This window comes from Puma concolor, chromosome B4, assembly GCF_028749965.1.
Source record: "Puma concolor isolate L17-30 chromosome B4, mPumCon1.1.hap2, whole genome shotgun sequence".
NCBI classification, from domain to species: Eukaryota; Metazoa; Chordata; class Mammalia; order Carnivora; family Felidae; genus Puma; species Puma concolor.
This window is the reverse complement of record NC_141673.1, coordinates 102,028,114-102,050,636: the sequence shown is the minus strand read 5'-3', so window position 1 is coordinate 102,050,636 and position 22,523 is coordinate 102,028,114. Positions and strand designations below refer to the sequence as shown.

The window sequence follows — 22,523 nt, the reverse complement described above, 5'->3', positions numbered from 1 at the left end:
CAGAACTCTCCCAAAGGGCAGACTGCGCTGATGGGCCCCAGAATCTCTGGCTAAGGCCTCTCCGGTTGACTATGAAGCACTGGTTAGAATCCCCTCAGTTGAGACTTCACTGGTAGGAAAGAGCTTTGGGATAGGATGATTTGGCTGGACCAAGCACTCCCTGCTTTTAATTCAGTTAGTCTACAGGTCCAGGCATGTGCTTGGAGACCCAGAAAATGGCTCTGCAAACCAGGCCACGCCCTCTCACCGGAGGCTTTTATGCCCACATTCACACACCATGGGAACTTGCCTCTTATCTTTTCAGCTTCCTGTAACATAATCATTATCTGCATGAAATGGCTTCTCCCATACTACAAAGCCTTTGTTGATTTAGGAAAAAAACAGGTATCTCTTTTTGCTTCCCCAAATTCTTCTGTCCTCCTAACTTTTCAACCTCTCTCCCTTTCTGTGAAACTGAATTACCTGCTATAATTTGCATGGAAAACTTAATGCGTCCTCAACTATGGGCCTTGAACAAGCTGCCCCCACCTCCTTGAAGTCATTCACGGAGAATGGAGCCTCTTGCTCAAAGCAAAGACCACATACACTTAGGAACTGCCCTTGGGGCAAGCAAACAGTGAGATCAAATCACCTTGATTTGAATGAAAAGCTGCATATATTTAATCACAGAATCTCAGAAACGGAAGAAGCTTCAGCGTCAGAGTCTCCACCTGCTTAGTACCCGGCCTTGAGAAAGTGCTTAAAAGTCTCTGGCCCTCACCTGCCCCAAAGTCCCAAAGTATCAGCCATTTGTGCACATGATTCTGTGTGTGGGTGTGCTTCACTTCTGTATGCATTTCTAAATCTTGAGCCAATATTAAAAATTCAGGATCTTTTATGCTAAAAGATATGGATTTCTGGCATCACTTGGAAGACTGGCTCATCTTACATCACAGGGCCACATTCTCATAAAGGAAAAATCAGCTGGAAAGGATGGTGTACTCTAGATAGGCGTGATCCCTCCCACTTTCCAGTCCCTTCCACATGCTATCATGTCTCCAACAATAAAGCCCCAATCCAGTTGCCATTTTTTGCATACCAAGTGCCTTGTCATTGTGTATAGAGTATAGAAACATTTCTTTGTAGTCATTTCTCTATCAAAGTGAAAAAAATAAGATACACCAAGAAAGCTGAGTTTCAAGAAAACAAGAAACCATATCTCTTTGTGGATGCTAAGAAATATTCCTCTGCATTTGGCTAGCCGGCCGGGACCCCAGTCATCTGAAGGCTTGACTAGGGCTGGAGAGTCTGCTTCCCAGATGGCTCACCCACAAGGCTGGTAAGTTGGTGCTGTTTGTTGTCAGGAGATCCTAGTGCCTTGTTGTGTTAACCTCTCCATAGGGATATTTAAATGTACTCATGGTATTGTGATTGGCTTCTGCCAGTTCAAGTGATCCAAGAGAAAGCAAAATGAAAGACACACTGTCTTTTATGACCTAACATTGGGAGTCCAACTTTGTTATTTCCACAATATTTTCCACAGGTCAGCCCTTTTTAGTGTTGGAGTAGATATATCAGGGGTGTGAATACTGGGGCAAGACTCATAGGAGTCTATCTTGGAAGCTGGATACCACATAATTCTATGGTGTTTATGAGAGGCAACCTAAAATTAAGCACATGGAAATAGTTGAAGTTGGGATGGCTGTATTAATATCAGACAAAATGGACTTTTGAAAAAAATGTACTATTACAGATAGAGAATGAGATTAAACAATGATAAAAAGTTCAATTTATTAAGAAGATATGATTATCACTAACCTAACAAAATAATAAAATAGACCCAAGATATATAAAACAAAAAATTCATAGAACTCAGGGAGAGATTGGGGGCACCTGGTGGCTCAGTTGACTATGCTTCCGACTCTTGATCTCAGCTCAGGTGTTGATCTCAGGGTTGTGAGTTCAAGCCCCACATTGGACTCCATGCTGGGCATTAAGCCTACTTTAAAAAAATTGGTTTAGAACTCAGGAAGAGACTGACAAATTCACCATCATGGGGGAGATGACAACATACCTCTCTCTATTACTGTTAGATCAAAGAGACAGAAAAAAAGAAAAGAAAAGAAAAGAAAAGAAAAGAAAAGAAAAGAAAAGAAGAAATTTGAACAATAAAATTAATAAGTTTGATTGGACATATATAGAATTCTATACCCAACAACTAGAGAGGATACACTTAGAACATTTGTAAAAATTTACCAAGTACTAAACCACAAAACAGGTCTCAAAAAATTTCAAGGAATCAATATTAAGATGTTTCTCAGTATAACACAATTAATTGGAAGTAAATTTAAAAATCTAATTATTTTTTAATTTCCATATGCCTGGAAAAATTTAAGCATACTACTAACTCATGGGTCAGTAAGTCATGCTGTACCCCATGATAACTCATTTTTTAATTATTGTTATTAGTTTAATACAAAAGTTGCACTGGTTCATATGTTTAGGAGCAAGCTTTCTTACCATCAGACAAAAAGTCTTTAAAAATCTTTGTAAAAGCTGAAAATGTTTCATAACTGACATCCTTTCATGCAAATGGTTGCTGGTTTAGTGGCTTCAAGAATTGATATTTTTTCCACTATGTTAAGGTATCTAGAGAAGCTAAAAATGTGTATCAAGAAACAATGAAGACATAAATCTTATCCCAAGGTAGAAAAATATATATTAATATATTCAATAATATTCATAGTATTATAATATTTGATTATTAATATTTATAATATCAGTATTATTTAAACTATTGATAATATTTAAAATATGTTAGATCACATTTTTAGGTTTAATGAAACTAGTCACTATTAGAAATAAATGCCCTTGAAGACCGATTTCTCAGTGCAAGGCATAAATAAATCCCAGAGGTCAAGGCTATGAATATAATCACTTCTCTACAGAGAAGTGACTTACTATAGTACCAATAAAGAGATAGTGACCGAAGCTTAATCACATGGGGGACTATGAGGGAAGCTGGGAAATATCATCTTTAATTATGTTGCCAGGTGAAAGTTGGCATTCTGTTCAAGAAGGACCAAATAACTATTAGAGAATCACTGGCAGACTCTTCCATGAAGAAAATTATCCCTAATTCAGGACTATGAATCCAATATGACCTTAATGACAAAACCAAATATGAGAAATGAAAAGTGAGAAAAGAAAATCACTGGTCAGATTACTCATGAACGTAGAGTAAAAAGTAAATGTGAAAAGTCCTAAACAAAATATTAGCAACCGAGTCCAACAGTATGTAAAAAAGATAATATATTATGACCAAGTTTTATTTATTCCAGAAATTTAGGAGTGGTTTAGCATTAGAAAATCTATTATTATAGATTATGAAACACCACACTAGCAAATTAAAGGGTAAAAATATGAATGGCTGCACCAATTTACACTTCCACCAACAGGATACAAGTGTTTCCTATTCTTCACATTCTGGCCAACACCTGATATCTCTTATCTTTTTGGTAGTAAGCCATTCTAACAGATGTAAGGTGATATCTCATTGTGGTTTTGATTTGCGTTTCCCTGATGAATCATGACGTTGAACATCGTTTTATGTACCTATTTGCAATTTGTAGGTCTTCTTTGGAAAAATACCTATTCAGACATTTTGGTGGGAATGTAAACTGGTGGAAGGTTCCTCAAAAAAAGAAAAATAGAACTGACATATGGTCCAGCAATTCCACTTCTGGACAGTCCAGAGAAAATAAAAACACTGACTTGGAAAGATATATGCACTTTCATGTTCATTGCAGAATTATTTACAATAGCCAAGATATGGAAACAACCCAAGTGTCCATCAGTGAATAAATGGATAAAGAAAATGTTTATTTCAGGAATATTATTCAGCCCTTTAAAAATAAAATCATACCATTCGCAACAATATGGATGGATCTTGAGGGCATTAAGCTAAATGAAATAAGTCAGAGAACAACAAATAAATACTGTATGATCTCACTTATATGTGGAGTCTAAAAAAAATAGCTCAGAGAAAGCAAATTGGTGGTTACCAGAAGCAGGGAGTGTGTGGGGGGGGGCGGGGAGGGGGGGTGTCAAATGGGTGACAATGATCAAAAAGTACAAATTTCCAGTTATAATAAATCATGGGTATGTAATGTACAACATGGTGACTATAGTTAATAATACTACATTTCATATTTGAAAGTTGCCAAGAGCGTAAATCTTAGAAGTTCCTATCACAAGAAAAAAAACTGGGGCGCCTGGGTGACTCAGTTGGTTAAGCATCTGACTTCGGCTTAGGTCATGATCTCACAGTTTGTGAGTTCAAGCCCCGCATCAGGCTCTGTGCTGACATCTCAGAGCCTGGAGCCTGCTTCAGATTCTGTGTCTCTCTATCTCTCAGCCCCTCCCCTGCTCATGCTCTGTGTCTCTCAATAATAAATAAACATTAAAAAAAAAAAAAAGAAAAGAAATTTGTTAACTATGTATGGTGACTAATGTTAACTAGGCTTTTGGTGGTGATTATTTTGCAATTCATGTATATAACAAATCATTTATGTTGTACACCTGAAACTAATATAATGTCAATTATACCTCAATATAAAATAATTAATTAATTAATATTAGCATCTCATTTGATGCAGAAAAAGCATTTGGCAAATTTACTCAGCAAACTGGGAATAGAATAAAATACTTTAAGTTAACTAAGATTAATAAAAACCTCATCATTCTAACGCGAATGTATAAGAAACGTAAAATCATTCCCATTAAAATAACAAGATAGAATGCCCACTCTTACCATATCTGTTTAAACTACTTGGAAACCCTGGCCAATGCAACAAAACAAGGAAAATAAATTCAAGTCATAAAGAATGAAGTCTTTAAAGAAACAAGCTTATCATTAATCACATATAATTGTCTCAAAAATATCTACAAACAAAATAGTACAAATCAATAGAAATCTTTTGCAAGGCAACCAAATATAAGATCAATGTTTTAAAATCTACTTCATTTACATACACTAGCAAAAGAAAATACAATTGTAAAAAAAAAAAGAAACTTATTTAATGTAATTCAGGATTATAAGAACATAATAACAGATTGAATAAAAGATGTTCAATACATGTAGGGAAAAAAATAACAAAATATTATTAGAAGACATTAATTAAGACCTAAATAATTTGAGAGTTATGTTATGAATATTTAGATTCAATATCACAACAACATTAGTTCTCCCCAATTTATATGTAGACCAAATACAATGCCAATCAAAATCTCAACAAACTTTTTAAGGACTTCAACAAGCTGATCTATCTCTCAATTGATCAATCGATAGATGGATAGATAAGAGTGCTATTGGCCAAAAATAGACAATATACTCCTTAAGAATGGGATGGGAGGACTTACCCTACAAGATATCAAGACTTATTATAAATCTATTGCATTTTAGACTGAATGGTATTAGTGCAGGTTTAGACAAATTGATCAGAGGACTTGGATCAAGAGCCAAGAAACAGACCCACAGTTATACAGAAATTTTATATATGACAAAGTTGATATCATAGATCAATTGGGTAAAGTTGGACTGTTCAATAAATAATATTGGAATAATCAGTTATGCATATGAGAAAGAAAATGAAATTCGATCCCTAGCTTACACCATACTCAATAATCATTCACAGTGGATTAGGAGATTAAATATGAAAGGTGAGGGGTGCCTGGGTGGCTTAGTCAGAAAGTGTCTGACTTCAGCTCAGGTCATGATCTCTCTGTTCATGAGTTTGAGCCCCCACATCGGGCTCTGTGCTGACAGCTCGGAGCCTGTAGCCTGCTTCGGATTCTGTCTCCCTCTCTCTCTGCCCCTCCCCTGCTCATGCTGTTTCTCTCTTAGAAATAAATAAACATTAAAAAAAATTTTTTTAATATGAAAGGTGAAACTTTAAAATTTTGGGAAGAAAATATCTTTGTGATCACAGAGTAGATTTATTAAGCAAGTAAAAATACTAATCATAAGACAATTAATGTATTTAGCTACATTAAAATGTAAAATTTTTGTTTATCAAAAAACAAGATATAAGCTGGGAGAACATATCCATAAAACATATAACCAATATGGAACTATTTCCCAGAAAAAAAAAGACCTTCTACAAATCATTAAGATAAATAATGCAATTGTATAATAGCCAAAAGATAAGCATAGGTGTTTCTGGGGTTTTTTCTCTTTTTTTTTTTTAGTGTTTATTTATTTCTGAGAGAGAGAGAAAGACAGAGCATGAGCGGGGGAAGGGCAGAGAGAGAGGGAGACACAGAATTCGAAGCAAGCTCCAGGCTCTGAGCTGTCAGCACAGAGCCTGACGCAGGGCTCGAATCCACGGACTGTGAGATCCTGACCTAAGCCAAAGTTGAAACTTAACCAACTGAGCCACCCAGGTGCCCCAAGCATAGGTGTTTCAAAGACAAGAAAACCCACCTGGTAAATGAGAATATGGAAAGAAGCTCAATTTTATTAATAATCAAGGAAATTAGCTAAGTCCATAATAAAATACCATTTTACATGAACGGGTTTGGCAGAAAATTTAAGTCTGCTACTGCTAAGTGGTTGTTAGAATGTAAACCAATGTGAACTCGTACATACTGCTTATAGGATTATAAGTTGATGTGATCACTCCGAACACCATTTTATTTGATGAAAAGCAATATTATCTAGGACAGCAAAATATCTGCATACAATATGACTCTATTTTCATAAGGTTCAAAAATAAGCAAAAGTAAATACTCTGTGGATATACACATATGTATATGAAGCTGCTCTTAAAAACAAGGAAATAATAAACACGAAATTCAGGATAGTGGGAGGCCGGCCAACAGAGCAGGGAAGGAGGCATGGAGGCAGATGCAACCATGTGATCACGTTCTAATTCTTAGATAAGCTAATGTGTTCAAAGATGTTCATTTTGTAAATTTGCTTCATCACATGCATTTTACATTTATTTTTTATGCATGAAATTTTAAAACAAAACAAAAACCGCCCTCAAAGAGAACCGCCACCCCTTTCTTAAGGAACGGATAAGCCTTGTTACAGAGGGTGGAAGACTTAAGTTCTTGAAGCAAAAATTTCCAGCCAAATTTGACCTGGGCTGCTAGATTGGGCTTGAAGCCTGGGCTGGCAAGACACAAAGGTGAATCAAGCCAAGGGTGGAGGGTCAGTCTGTACCCTGGGAAGTAGCAAAGGCTCCTGCCTGGTACCTGCCTGGTGTCACACAGCCCACTAATGGAAACTCAGGGTTCAGGGACCCACTGGCGGTGTGTGAGGAGCCGGGAAGGAAGACGTGAGGACTGATGTGTAGCACCAGGGCTGTCCAGCCAGGCAAGGCTTGGGGCTGCAGCCAGCTCTGGAATGCATTCCAAGACTGATCACAATCTGATTCCTGTTGGAGCAAAGGAACAGGGCCCAGACAGAGCCACCACACAGGTTGAGCTGAGCCTCAGGCAGGAACCAACTAGAATGTCCGTCATCTTTGGAGATCAGGGTTCCTGGAAAATACGGGAGCCAGGAACTAGACCTGGAGAAAAAATGGATGAGAGGAAGAAAACCTCACTTTAGGATGGTCGTGAACGTTGTATCCCCTGCACCAGGCAAGAGTACTCCCTGGCCCCTGTGACTCTCTTCCCATCCCACCCTATGAGCCTAAGGCTGACGGCACCATCTCATCTTACGAAGCTGTTTGAGGGCCCTGGACACATGGGCGCTTCCCCAGTTACTGGTCAATGCCTCTAATGCCATCAGTTTCTTAGTTAAAGTTTTCTCCCTCCTTCTATGTTCTTACAGTACCAATGCTGCTTGTAACTGTCCTGTCTCCATCACATGTGGTGATATGGTGATATAATTAAAAATACATATTTCATCTTAGTCCCAGCTCCTGGCAAGATCCTAAAAGCCTTCTAATTTCCTGAGTGAGGGGGTGATACAATTATAATATTGTTATAATATTTGGTCTTGATCCTTTTGTTATATTTGGTCTTGGTCCTTGGTTCCTGACACCAGAACTTCTAAGATCCGTGGATTCTCCAGAATGATAATGGCGCCTTTTTGTATGCTAATGAGGTGACCGTGGCTGGGTCCCTACAGAGCTTCAGGATGGGGGCTGGTTACATACAGAAAGACCCAGGCATGATCAGAGGGTTAGGACTTTCAGTCCCACCCCACACCGCTAGGGAGTGGAGAGGGGTCTGAGACTGAGCTAACTGCCAATACCCAGTGATTTAATCAGTCGTGCTGTGTAATGGAATTTCCATGAGAGCCCTCAACAGTTAAAGCGAGAGAACTTTCAGATTGGAGAACGTATCAGGCGTGGAAACTCTATCGTACCTTGCCCTATGCATCTCCTCCATTTGGCTTTCCTGAGTTATATATAATAAATTGGTACATGCAAGGAAAGTGATTTTCTATGAAGCATGAATTCTGTGATGCATTCTAGCAAATTATCAAGCCAGAGGGCAAGACTGGTCATGGAAACCTCCAATTTATAGCCTTTTGGTCAGAAGTACAGGAAGCCTGAGACTTGCAATTGGCGTCTGAAGTAGGGTCATTTTTGTGAGGCTGAGTCCTTGAGCTTGTGAGATCTCTTGCTAACTCCAGGTAGATTGTGTCACAATCAAATTAAATTGTAGGACACTCAGCTGGTATCAGAGAATTGGTTAGCAGGGGGAAAAAAACCCCACCTACTGGTGTCAGAAGTGTTCTGTGGGTAGAAACAGATCCTAGTATACGTTCTACTTCATTTTGTGATTATATATATGTCCACAGATTGTACTCCCTTTGCTGGGCTATCAGCATTTAAAATTTTTATTTATTTATTTATTTAAAAGTTTAGCCCTTCCTTTTTTTAATTTTTTAAAACATTTATTCATTTTTGAGAGACAGACAGAGCGTGAGTGGGGGAGGGGCAGAGAGAGAGGGAGACACAGAATCTGAAGAAGGCTTCAGGCTCTGAGCTATCAGCACAGAGCCTAATGCGGGGCTTGAACCCATGAACCGTGACCTGAGCCAAAGTCGGATGCTTAACCAACTGAGCCACCCAGGCTATCAGCATTTTAAGGTTGTGCTGTATCTAGCTTCTTCATATTCCCTGTCAGCTTACTTAGAAACTTATGCATAAATATATCAATAAATGTTGACAAGTTTTAACTAAGCATTTTAAATCTGGGGAAGAAGAAAGATACTTTAAACAAGTATTTTCAAAAAAAATAATAAAATAAACTTATTTTCAGCCTCTAACCTTTAGTATAAATTCATTTTCAGGGTTTTTTAAAGATAGATTTTGATAATTTGAGAGAAAGTTAAGGGGAAAAGATTTAATGAAGAGGTTTCCTGGGCAGCCTTGGCAGCCTGGCTGGCTAGTCAGTTAAGCGTCTGACTCAATTTTGGCTCAGGTCATGATCCCATGGTCATGTGAGCCTAAAGCCTGCTTGAGGTTCTCTCTCTCCATCTCCCTCTACCCCTCCCCAGCTTGCACTCACTCTCACTCTCTCGAAAAAAAAAAAAAAGTAAAAAAAAATTTTTCTTGAAGCAAAAGGGGAAAACACTATGTGTCCATTCAGAGCAATGATTATTTTTTATTATGATTCATTCATACCCTAAGAGACTGTGGAGACCTTAAAAATAACTAGATCTCTATAGACTGACATGGAAAGCTATCAGACATATTAAGTTAAAAAAAAAAACTTGCAAAACATTTACAACATGACTCTATTTTTATTCAAAAATAAAACAAAACAAAAATGATATGCTTCTATTTAAAGCAATAAAACTATTCTGTGTGATACTGCAATGGTGGATACAGGTTATTATAAGTTTGTCCAAACCTGTAAAATGTGCACACAAAGAATGAATCCTGCTGTAAATTATGGACTTTGGGTGATAACGATGGGTCAACGTGGGTTCTTCAGTGGTAACAAATGTACCACCCTGCTGGGATATGTTGATATTCCTGTGTGGGGACAGGAAATATATGGGAAATCTCTTACCTTCTGCCCAATTTTGCTGTGAACCTAAAGCTGCTTTAAAAAGTAACATCTAGGGGCACCTGGGTGGCTCAGTCGGTTAAGCATCCAACTTCGGCTCAGGTCATGATCTCAAGGCTTGTGAGTTCGAGCCCCACGTCGGTCTCTGTGCTGACAGCTCAGAGCCTGGAGCCTCTTCAGATTCTGTGTCTTTCTCTCTCTCTGCCCCTCCCCCGCTCACACTCTGTCTCTCTCTGTCTCTCAAAAATAAACATTAAAAAATAATAAAAAAATAAAATAAAAAGTAACATCTAATAAAAAAATATTTAAAGAAAAAGCCGGAAAAATATAAAAAATTATATGCATCTGCACTGTGCAAAAGTTCTAAAAGATGCAAACAAAATTGTAAACAGTGATTACCTCTAAGGCCACATTTATCAAACTCTGACATGCACACAAATTATTAGGACATTGTTAAAAGTGTTTAAAGTTCCTACTGTGATTCAGTAGATCTGTTGTGACACCCAAGCTCCCAGGCAGTGATAAGGTGGCTTGCAAGAGGGGATTGTTACATTTTCGGGAATTTGGTGACTCAATTATTAAATACAATTATTAAATACACTCATTATTTAAAATTAAATTATATATAAGCTTATAATTAAATGATATTTAACACAGAGACAATAACTACTCAAAACTCATTTCCTAATTATTTTGTATTTTATTATTATCTGTGCTCTTGAGGTTATACAGACAGACTAGTGTATCTGCATGGTGGATGTGCTATACCATCTACTCTGGGCTACTCTGCCCAATTTTGCATCCAGTGACATCACATTGTGATTCGGTGACATCACATTGTAATTCAGTGACATCACATTGGCAGCATGAAAATGTAGCCATATGTAGCCACGGTGAGAATATTTACACCATGTTAATCAGCTACAGATCAGGGCTTTATTTCCAGAGAGTCACATGTAAAACATTTACTAGCATACCATAACATTTACCAGCATCTCCCAGGCAGACAGCACCAGTCTAGGGCTTGGAATTGACGTGGGGAGAAGTTTCAAGAGCAACAGAGGGGAACCTGCAGAAGAGGGAGACCGTGAACATTGGATACAAATTTTGGCACACTCAGGTTTCCTGCATTCCTAGCCTGCTAGTGGCATGGACTGCTTAGTAAGGGTTTGCCAGACAAAGGAACGAATGAATGCCATGAAGAAAAGTTTACGCTGGAAAACACAGGATGACCCCCTTCACTTCTCACAGGGCTGGGGATGAATGAGTTGGGTGTGTGCTCCTGGGGGCCCCTGGCAGGAGAGGCCCAGCACTGGCCCTCTTGCTCCCCTCCCACCTCAACGTTTCCTGTATGATTTTAGTTCCCGTATCTGGGAGCCAGTATTTACTTAACTCTGCCTCCAGAGTTCAGCAATAACTATTCTGCAAGGAAAGGCCAAGGCTGCCCAAAGTTCTGGCCGAGTAAACACACAGCCAGGCCTGGATGCAGACAGCAGGCGCCGCAGCAGACTCCGGCAGCTGGTCTGGAAAAGGCTGGGCCCACACCCCGATCCCTTCTGCCAGCCCACCCACCACCACCCCTGCCCCTGCCCCTCCCCTGCCACCAGAACCCTCTCTCTTATCCCAGCTATCGTTCCTGCCCCTGCCTCTCACTCTGCTGACCACCCTGGACATAGTTCCTGACTAATGGAAACATCTATCCCTCCAGCTCCTGCCTGATGGCTCCCTGGTCACCAAACTCTCCAGAACGGAGGTCGGAGCAGTGGCCTGGCTGGCTTGCTGGGCCATTTGAGTGGACCGAGGCCAAGCACCCCCACCCTGTCAGCCTCCAAGGCCCAGATCGATTTGCATTCTCTGGACCCTGGAGGAGGCAGTTCTACTTCTGTGCTGTTAGAGCAGTTCATCCTGCACTCTCTGCTCCCCATCCAGCAAACATGCTGAGCCCCAACTGTGCCCTGGCATCATTGCAGGCGATGGAGATCCGGAGTGCCAGACGATCCACTCAAAGAGCTTATACTCAGTGGCGAGAGGAAGTCAATGAAAATTGCCATGGGCTAAACCATCTGTGTGCTTCTGACACTCACATGTCGAAACCCTAAGCCCCACTGTGATGTCCATTTGGCAGGGGGCCTTTGAAAGGTAGTTAGGCTTCGGGTAGGCCATAGGGTGGGGCCCCCAAGATGAGATAGTGGCCTTAGAAGAGGAGGAGACAGGAGATCTCTACGTTTGTGTGAATACCAAGGAAGCCCATGTGAGGATAGAAGGCAAACCAGGAAGACAGTCCTCCCCCAGATCTCACTCTGCCGGCACCTGAAACAAATGTAAGCTGGTAATAAATGCCAGGAAGCAAGTGCAGTAGGGTAAGGCAGGCAGCAAGTGATAGGGAGAGTGATATTTATGGAGGGTAGTGAGGAGGTCCTCTCCGAGAAGGTGATGTGAGAGCAGAGGGCTGGATGACAGAAAAGCCATGGGCTATCCAGGGGGAAATATTCAAGGCAAAGAGAGCTGCACACAAATTCCCTGAGGTGGAAACATGCCAGTGGTGCTCATGGCGGCCCCATGTGAAGTGAACGAGGGGCAAGACTCGGGGGCCCCATTACCTGGGGTTTTGTGGGCCAATTAAAGGAATGTGAGGATTACTCTGGAATCATTGGAAACTTCTGAGCAGAGAAGTGACACAAACTGATTTATGTTCTAAGAAGGTCCTTCTGGGTGCTCTGTTGAGAACAGACTATGGGTAAGAGGGTGAGAGGGTAAAAAAGTGTAGAAACCTGCTAGGGAGCTCACGGTGGTAGCTTAGACCAGGACAGTAGGAGTGCAAGTGTGGATTCTGGTTATTTTATCTTTTTTTTCTTTCTTTCTTTCTTTCTTTCTTTTAAGAGAGTGAGAGCAAGCAGGGAAGGGGCAGAGAGAGAGAGAGAACAGAAGATCTTCAGGCTCTGTGCTGACAGCAGAGAGCCCGATGTGGGGCTCAAACTCACGAACCATGAGGTCATGACCTGAGCCGAAGTGAGATGCTTAACTGACTGAGCCACTCAGGCTCCCAGTGATTCTGGTTATATTTTGAAAATAGGTCTGACAAGATGTGCTGATGAATTCCTTGCAGGGTATGAGAGAAAGAGAAGGGTTGAGGGTCACCCTGACGTTCATGACCTAAGTGGCTCAAGTCGGCATTATATCATGCCCTGAAGGCAGGAACTGTATGTTATTCTTCCTTGCTGGATCCTCGGGGATATAGAGTGGGTATGATGCATGGCCCATGATAAGGGAGAGAGGAAGGGAGCCAGGAAGAGAGGGAGACATGAGGGAACGGGTAGGTGGAGGAAGAATATTTATGCCATTGATATCCCTAAAGTCTTGCCTGGTGATCAACTCTTCCCAGGATGACCTAAAGATGTCTGGAAGTTTATTTATTTATTTTGAGAGAGTGGAGGAGGGTCAGAGAGAGAAGGAGAGAGAATTTCAAGCAGGCTCCAGGCTGTCAGCTCAAAGCCTGACACAGGGCTTGAACTCACAAACCATGAGATCGTGACCTGAGCCAAGATCAAGAGTTGAACTTGAACCTACTGAGCCAGCCAGGCACCCTTCCAGGGAATTCTTATATCCACCTGCCCTTCCCAGCCCAAAACCCATCCTTAAACAAAAGCAATGCACTGGCAACTAACCTGTTAAGAACTGGTTTACCATTTTGACTTCACCATCAGGTTCACCTTCACACGGTTAGGCTATGGATCTAACTGCTGTAACAGGCAATCCAAATAACTGTGATATAAACAAGATAGAGAGCATTTCTCCCTCGTGCACTGCTCTGTACATAGTAGTCCAGGCTGCTACAACTCCTCATGGTGGAGACCCGGCACCGTCTATGTTTGCTCTGCCATCCCCGGGGTGGGGGTGGGGGACAGGCCATATCTCATGGCCTCAGACAGTTGGTCACCACATCCGGGCTCTGGACAGCCAGGAAGAGGAAGGAAAGAGCTGGGTGGGGGAGGGCTGTAGAAGCTAGAGTCCTGCCCTTTAAGGACATGCCCAGAAGCTGCACCCACCACTTCTGTGCACATCCATTGGCCAGAACTTGGCTGTGGGGCCAAAGGGATCTGGGAAAGATCCCTTATTCTGGGAAGTCATGTTTCCAACCCAAATCAAATGACTATGGAAGAAGGGAAGGAGAATGTGGGGACAGGTCACAGTTCTGACGCGTGGGTATCCAAAGCAGTTCCATCTGACCTACATGTCGAGCCCCTGCTCCCTGCATGAGCCTCCTGGGATAGAGCCCAGCTCAATTCTTTTCATCTGATGTACAGAATTTTTCAACATTTGGAGTGTGGTCACCTGTAAAACTGTACTCAATCTTTACCACACCCTGTGAGGTGGGTTGTTTTATCTGACTTTACCCCAAAGAGAACCGGACTTAGAAGGGCAGAAATACTTGCACCAGGTCACGGGCTGATGAACACCCCAGATTTGAGCTCAGACCTTCTCTCCAGATTCCTGGTCCTCCCTCTTCACTAACAGGGCACTTAATGGATAATTACTGTGATGTGCAGGAGAGGTGAGCCCTACCACTAATACCCCCACCACTAGAATTTTCCAGGAAGGGCACCTGCTAAAGATTCATGTGACATGATAGAACACAGACAATGGTACCATTCTTATTGAAGAGGAAAAATCCACCCACCTCCGCACATCCGTGCATGTGACACAGAGGCAGAGGAGGCAGAACTGAGCAGGCAGGACATCCCCAGTGCAGACAGCCTCCTTGTCTACAGCAGCATCTGGGATTTTTGGCCAGTGGCTTGTGTTACACAGTTGTTGAATACTTTTCATGTCATTCCTCGTGAAATCTGTTCTTGGTCTGTCCCGAAGTGTTCTGTCATCTTGGAAAGCCTTCTCAGCTTCAAGTGACTCTTCTGTGAAAGAGAAAGAGCCTATCCAGCCACCCCCATTCAGTGAGGAGCCAGCTCTGAAGACATTGGTACAACCAGGAGAGGTGACAGCCAAGTTTCTCCCTGGGCTTCTCTGGGACACCACCTAAGCCCATGGGATCTTCTGCCCCAGCATGTTCCCTCCCATGCCCAAAGCCTGTCCACCCCCATTTCTACTCCTGAAACTTCAGCTCCTCACCCACCAGCCTGCAGATCCAGCCCACTCCTGCAAACTTGGAAGCACTGGCAGAAATCAAAGGCCTTAGAATATCAGAGCAGAAAGGCCTTCAGAGCCCATCTAATCCAAGGGCCACAGTGGCCCTGAGTGGCAGAACCTTGATGAGCACACATGATGTGTGGGACGCTGCCAAAGGCTCTCTGCACATTGCTTTACTTCACTCTGAAGCCACAGCCTGGCTTTGATGCCAGCTCAGTTACCTAGAGCTGTATGGCCTCTAATAAACTAGGCAACCCCTCTGTGCCTCCACGTTCTCATCAGCAAAATTGAGATGATAACGAGAGCTCTACCTAGTAGGGTCGTGATGATGACCTGAGTTACTACAGTTGATTCTTGGCATCCAGGGAAGTGATGTTCTATAAAGTTGCTGCACAGCGAATTAGCAAATATTAAACCGTTGTCCCTGGGGAAGTAGAGGATGGTTAGTTTCCTGCAAGCAGTCACGCTTTCATTTGACGTCTAGTGTTGATTCATTCACATGAACTCACAGCCTACAGTTCTACAACTCATGCCCAGATGAAGCTTATCTAACACATCTTTCTTCATAAGGTGCATTACAGACTTCTTGAACGTATAAGCACTGTTCTTTGTTTATTGAAGGATAACTGGTATACAATGCTATATCAGTTTCAGGGTGCTACATATAAATTTGACAATTCTATACGTTACTCAAGGCTCACCACGAGAAGCATAGTCACTATCTGTCATCATACTTACGACAATATTCTTGACGATATTCCCTATGCTGGACTTTTCACCTCTTCAACATTTATTTTATAACTGCAAGTTTGTACCTTTTAATCCTTTTATCTATTTCATCTGTCTCCCCATCCCCCTCCCCTTTGGCAGCCACCACTTTGTATTTGAGAGTCTCATTGGTTTGCTTGTTTGTTTGTTTGTTCATTTGTTTTGTTTAGATTCCACATATAAGTGAAATCACGTATTGTCTTTCCTGTCTGATTTATTTCACCTAGCATAACACCCTCTAGGCCCATCCATATTATCACATATGGCAAGATGTCATTTTTATGGCTGAGAAATATTCCATTGTGTGTGTGTGTGTATATATATACACATATATATACGTATATATATATATATATATGTATATATACGTATATATATATATATGTATATATACATATACATATATATATATATCACCTCTTCTTTATCTGTTCATTTGTCGATGGACGTTTGGGTTGCTTCCATATCTTGGCTATTTTAAGCAATGCTACAATAAACATAAGGATGTGTATATCCTTTGGAATTAGTGTTTTCATTCTCTTTGGGTAAATACCCAGTAGTGGAATCACTGGATCATGTGGTATTTCTATTTTTAATTTTTTGAGGAACCTCCTTTCTGTTTTCCACAGTAACTACAAAAATTTACATTTCCACCAACAGTGCACGAGGTTTCCCTTTTCTCCATATCCTTACTAACACTTATTTCTTGTCTTTTTTATTCTAGCCATTCTGACAGGGGTGAGGTGACATCTCATTGTGGTTTTGATTTGCATCACCCTGATGATGAGTGATGTTGAGCATCTTTTCACATGTCTGTTGGCCATCTGGTTGTCATCTTTGGAAAAATGTCTACTTAGGTGCTCTGTCCATTTTTAAATCAAATTGTTTGGGTTTTTTTTTTTTTTATGTTGAGTTGTAGAAGTTCTTTTATGTGTGTGTGGATTTTAACCCCCTTATTGGCTATATCATTTGCAAATATCTTCTCCCATTCAGCAGGTTGCCTTTTTATTTTGTTGATGGTTTCCTTTGCTGTGCGGAAGCTTTTTATTTCAGTGTAGTCCCAGTAGTTTATGTTTGCTTTTGTTTCCTTTGCCTGAGGAGACATATCTAGGAAAATGCTGCTATGGCTGATGTCAAAGAGATTACTACCTGTGTTTTCTTTTAAGTTTTATGGTTTCAGGTCTGACATTTAGGTCTTTAATTCCTTTTGAGTTTGTTTTTGTGTATGATGTAAGACAGTGGTCTTTTGCATGTAGCTGTCCAGTTTTCCCAACACTGGGGGGCATGTTAAATGGTGAAATCACCAACAAAAAGCACCAAAACAAGAAAAACATGGCACCAAATCGGCCATGAAAAGGGCAGTCTCTGCTGAAACAAGAAGGCAGAGCGTCGCCTTGTTTGACCTCAGCTGGCAACACACGTACCAGGCGACTCCAATGTTTCACTGGTCTGCACATGTTCTTGACTGACTGTGAAAACCCCCAGAGTACTGATTTGGGGGTTACAAATAAGTGTTAGTAAGGAGGTGAATTTGCAAACGTGGAATCCACAAATAGGATAAAGTAAATACCGAAAGCCTTTGAGAATAGCGCCTGGTGTGTAGGAAGCGTTTAACAAATAGTGTTATTGTGTACACTTTATAACGCCTGTGAGACCGCTATTGCTATTTCCATTTTATAGACGAGGAGAGCGAATGTCTGAGAGGTTGAAGGACTGAGCCCATGTCACATAGTTGGCCACTGATGCATCAGGACTTGAACCCAGGTATAGACCTGGCCTAACTCTTTTTTTATGCCGCCTAGAGCCCGAGGCTTTTGCTCCTTCCATGTGGCCTCTGCACAGGCACACAGGCACTGGCTGAACATGATACACATGCAAGACAGCCCTCCACCCCCCCACCCCCCCCCCCCCCCCCCCCCCCCGCCACACACAAACAGAATCTCCTGTGTTTACATGAGAGCTTCCTTTCCCAAACCTCCTTAACTCTGAGACGCCTTAGGGAACAAAGAGGTTGCCAATCTTCCTGCCCAGGCCACTGCATTCCTCCCTTCTGGCGGCAGCCTTCCCATACCTTTTCTCCTTCTTCTGCCTCAGTATCTCCCACCCCATGCCAAGGCGGCCTGGCAAAAAGGCTTGGGAACAAGTGGCTGATTATGGATCTTCTCAGCTGGCCTTACCCAGCCAAGAACAGAAGTCCCAGGAGAAAGGAGAGGAAGACAGGATGGGAAGGAGGTAGAGACTCCCGGGCCCAATGACCCCCACAAGGCTTTCCACAGAGTAGGGAGCAGAGGGGAGGTCGGGCAGGCAGAGGGGCAAGTGTGAGGGGCATGACTGCCCAGCAGGACAGGCAATGACCGAAGCCCCAGAGCCCACATCCCAGTCGGTCTTCAGCAAACCAGCACCCATCTGGACCAGATACGTCACCCTGTCACCCTCCCGGGCCAGGATTCTCTGAGTGGGTTTTAGACCTCCTCTGAAATCTGGGAGGGTGTACGATTCTGCATTGCCATTTACCTGTTACCAGGGGTCAGTAAGCTATGGCCTGCAGGCCAAATCTAGCTGGTGGCCTGTCTGTGTACCACTCATGAGCTAAGAATGGTTTTCACATTCTTAAAGTGTTGAAGATAGTGGGAGAAGGTAGAGGACAGAACATCATATGTCACCCACAAAGCCTAAAATACTTTTTGTAGGAAAAGTTTGCCAGCCCTCAACCAGATTGACGTCGCCATGGAGGCCCTACACCCACCCATCGCTGGCAGGTGGCATTGCGTATGCTATTTAACCTCTAAAAAGCTGTTTCCCCAACCGTGAAGTGAAGGCTATTGCCCTATGCCCCAGGGCTGTGAGAATTAAATCAGGTATAATCCCACTTGGGACAGTGTAGTTAGCTGATGGTGGCCATGGCAGGGGTGATAAAGGCACAGTGTGTGGTGGGAAAATGAGGGAAAGGGTCCCATCCTGACCACGGGACCATTACAGAGATGTTCCAGAGAAGTCGGGAAAACTGAAGCAATGGGGGAGTGACTCAGATATCTGAGGTCAAACAGATATAAATAGGATGTCACAGAGACAGCTTTCCACAGACTCATGAGTGTCCTTGGAGCCTCCCTTCACTGCCCCAGTCTGTGTCTCCTCACCCCCTGCCCCTTGCGGCTTTGCCTGTCAACCTTCTCCAGACTTCTGTCTTGGGCCTCTTCTCTCATAGGACTTGGCTGTTTTCAGGAAGCTGGTTAACCTCCTCTGCCATATTTGTTGCCAACAGCCACAGGGATTTCATATCCTAGGAGCATTTTCAATTAACAAGTAACTCCTAGACCCCCAAATATCCACGGATCTTTATCTCTAATTATGTAATGTCCGCACAGCGACAGGCTTTTGGAGCTATTCTGGAAATCATAGATGGCCACTTCCATGCAAAGCATCCTTTTATTTTCCCACATTCCTTCCAACACTGGGACCAAAATCTGGCCTGCCAGGGCCTTGCCTCTCAGATCAACTAAATGTCAAATTCAATGTCACACATTTAGCTCAGACAGACAAATGTAACTCGTCAGACAGACTAATGTAAGCACATGACTTGGCCACAGAGTTCTGTGTAGCTCTGGTCCAGCTGGCCCTCTGAGTCTGCGAGGCTTGGGGTTCACCTCTCACTAGACCTTGGTGCTTGAAGGAGGCAGCATCTCTCAGGGGTCCCAGGAGGGGGCCCAGACCACTGCCGTATTTTTAGATTGCCAGTACATATATTTTATAAAATGAGGAAGTACCCAAACAAGGTTATAAAACTTGAGATCTGTTTCAAATATTTACAATGCAAAATTTACACCCTCAGCCTGAAAGTATAATACAATCTTATGGTGTAAATCTACAAAATCATTTCAGGATTTATAACAAATATTGATCCTGAACTCTTACCCAAAATGGCCCAATGGTAAGATAGATGCGAGTTTAGAGTTGAACAGCATGTATCTTTTTTGTGTGCTGTCACTGTGTGTCTCTGTGTTATTGAGAGAGGAGGTCCGTGAAAATGAGACCCAAGCTGAGTGGCGAGGCCTGTCTGTTCTGATTCTCCAGGGAATGGCCAGGTACCTCTCCTAACCCTGGGCCGTGCTAAGTGTCTGCTCTGGCTCTAACCCCAGATCTGACTCTTACATCAAGCCTGCCTCAGAGTCCGCCAGCTTCTCCTCCTGGGAAAGTGCAATTTCTTTAATTCTGATGCAGAAGAACAGCCATCACCCTGCTCTGCCCTCCCTCCCCTGTCCCTGCTTCTAAGAAAGTCACCAGCTTCATCTCCTCCTAGAGCTCAAAAAATACCTCTTAAGTACAGTACTGGAAAGGGAGAGTAAGTTTACAATGGACAAATGCTACCCCTGCCACGTGGTCAACGTCAACACCAACAGTCACAGGTCATGTTGATAGTATATACCCTTGATATGTAATAAATCAACAGTCACAGGTCATGTTGATAGTATGTATTCTTGATATATAATGAAAACGGCACGTTACCTCTGTGATCTTCCTCCCCAAAAGCCCTAACCCCAACCTAATCATGAGAAAATATCAGACAAATTCTAACTGAGGAACATTCTAAATTTTTTTAATGTTTATTTATTTTTGAGATAGAGGGAGGGGCAGAGAGAGAGAGCGGCACAAAGAATCTGAAGCAGGTTCCAGTCTCTGAGCTGTCATCACAGAGCCTGATGTGGGGTTCGAACTCACGAACCGTGAGATCATGACCTGAGCCAAAGTTGAACATGTAACCAACTGAGGCACCCAGACGCCCCTATTTGAGGAACACTCTACAAAATTCCTGACCGTACTCCTCAAAATTGTCAAGGTCATCAAAAACAAGGAAAGTCTAAGAAATTGTCATAGCCAAAAGGAGCCTAAGGAGACATGACAACTGAATGTAATGTGGCATCCTGGAACAGAAAAGGAACATTAGGTAAAAAAATAAAGAAAGAAAGAAATCTAAATAAACTATGTACTTTACTTAATGATAATGTATCTATATTGGTTCATTAATAGTGATGTATGTGCCATACTAATGCAGGAGGTCTATAATAGGAGAAACTGGACACAGGTTAACAGGAATTCTCTGTACTATATCTGCACAACAGTTCTATAAATCTAAAAATATTCTAATATTTAATTTTTTTAATGTTCATTTATTTTTTTTTAACATTTATTTATTTTTGAGACAGAGAGAGACAGAGCATGAATGGGGGAGGGTCAGAGAGAGAGGGAGACACAGACTCCGAAACAGGCTCCAGGCTCTGAACTGTCAGCACAGAGCCTGACGCGGGGCTCGAACTCACGGACTGCGAGATCATGACCTGAGCCGAAGTCAGACGCTCAACCGACTGAGCCACCCATGCTCAACCGACTGAGCCACCCAGGGGCCCCAATGTTCATTTACTTTTGAAAGAGAGAGACAGAGTGCGAGCGGAGGAGGGACAGAGAGAGGAGGACACAGAATCTGAAGCAGGTTCTGTAATGCCCGAGGTCGCGAAACCCCCCACAAGAGACCACCAGAGTCGTAAGTCAAAGCCAAGCGGAAAGGGTCGTTTATTGCAGGTTCGAACCTGGACCTCCGCGCACTCGTTGCCAGTGACGCTAAGAGGCCCCGATCAGGGTTGGTACAGCGTTTTTATAGACAGAGACAAATAGCATAGGGGAGGTTTCAGATTATGAGGGGCCTGATTAGTTGATTTTAAAGTAAGGACATTTGTTGTTCTCTGCTTGGGCGTCCTTTGTCTGTCTTTTGGCGGGAAGGCTTTGTCCGTTACTTGTGGCGGGAGAAAAAGGGGGAAGGGGGAAGGGGGAAGGGGGAAGGGGGAAGGGAAGGAATGTGTTAAGCAAGCAAGATTACAGAAGCGAGAAAATGCTGGTTAGTAAGTATTTTTATAATCTTAGGGTATAGCAAACTAAGTCTAGAAAAATTTAACGGTGCTCACATCGAACAATAGGCAAGACATACAAAATTTTAAATTCATTCTCTACAGTTCCAGGCTGCGAGCTGTCAGCAAAGAGGCCGACACAGGGCTCAAACCCACAAACTGTGAGATCATTACCTGAGCTGAAGTTGAACGCTTAACCGACTGAGCCACCCAGGTGCCCCAATCTAAAAATATTGTAAAATAAAAACTTATAAAATAAAAAGATTCATGAGTGAATGTCTCTGTTTCATCCTTACCCATTTCCAAAGTACAAACTACCAGGCTAACACAGAGGGTAATGCGGCAAGGTGGTTAAGAACATAGGCTTCGGCCTCAGATGCATGAGGTCTGAGGCCTGGCTCTGCCACTCACTGTTGATGTGTCTTTGGGGGAGTTACTGGACCCCTCCATGCTTCAGTTGCCTTCATAACAACAGGCAGGGAGCGATAACAATAGCATTTATTTCATGGATTTGTTGACAAAATTAGTATGTAAAGCTCTTAAACAGAGCCTAAATCAGAAAATATTTGCTGTGACGTTAATATTTTGTGTAGCCAAGAGATAACGTCTGGAAGGAGGGCTGCCCAACATGGGGAGAGCCACGTTGTTACAGGCCCTCCCACAGCCCTCAGATCACACCATGAAGAGTTGTCGTTGGGT

General features: G+C 42.4%; 3 long non-coding RNA genes across 3 annotated transcripts in view; 1 reads left to right on the top strand and 2 right to left on the bottom strand.

Moving 5' to 3' along the window:
- Positions 1-22,523, bottom strand: part of LOC147579373 (uncharacterized) — a 270,292-nt gene that overhangs the window by 7,089 nt on the left and 240,680 nt on the right. The gene's annotated exons all lie outside the window — the stretch shown is intronic.
- Positions 824-22,100, top strand: LOC147579375 (uncharacterized). Its single transcript, XR_015253851.1, has 2 exons — positions 824-1,318; positions 21,930-22,100. It is a non-coding gene; the product is annotated as an uncharacterized LOC147579375 (long non-coding RNA).
- On the bottom strand, positions 6,248-13,907 carry LOC112867213 (uncharacterized). Its single transcript, XR_003224197.2, has 3 exons — positions 13,683-13,907; positions 10,995-11,086; positions 6,248-7,556 (listed from the first exon to the last, which is right to left on the bottom strand). It is a non-coding gene; the product is annotated as an uncharacterized LOC112867213 (long non-coding RNA).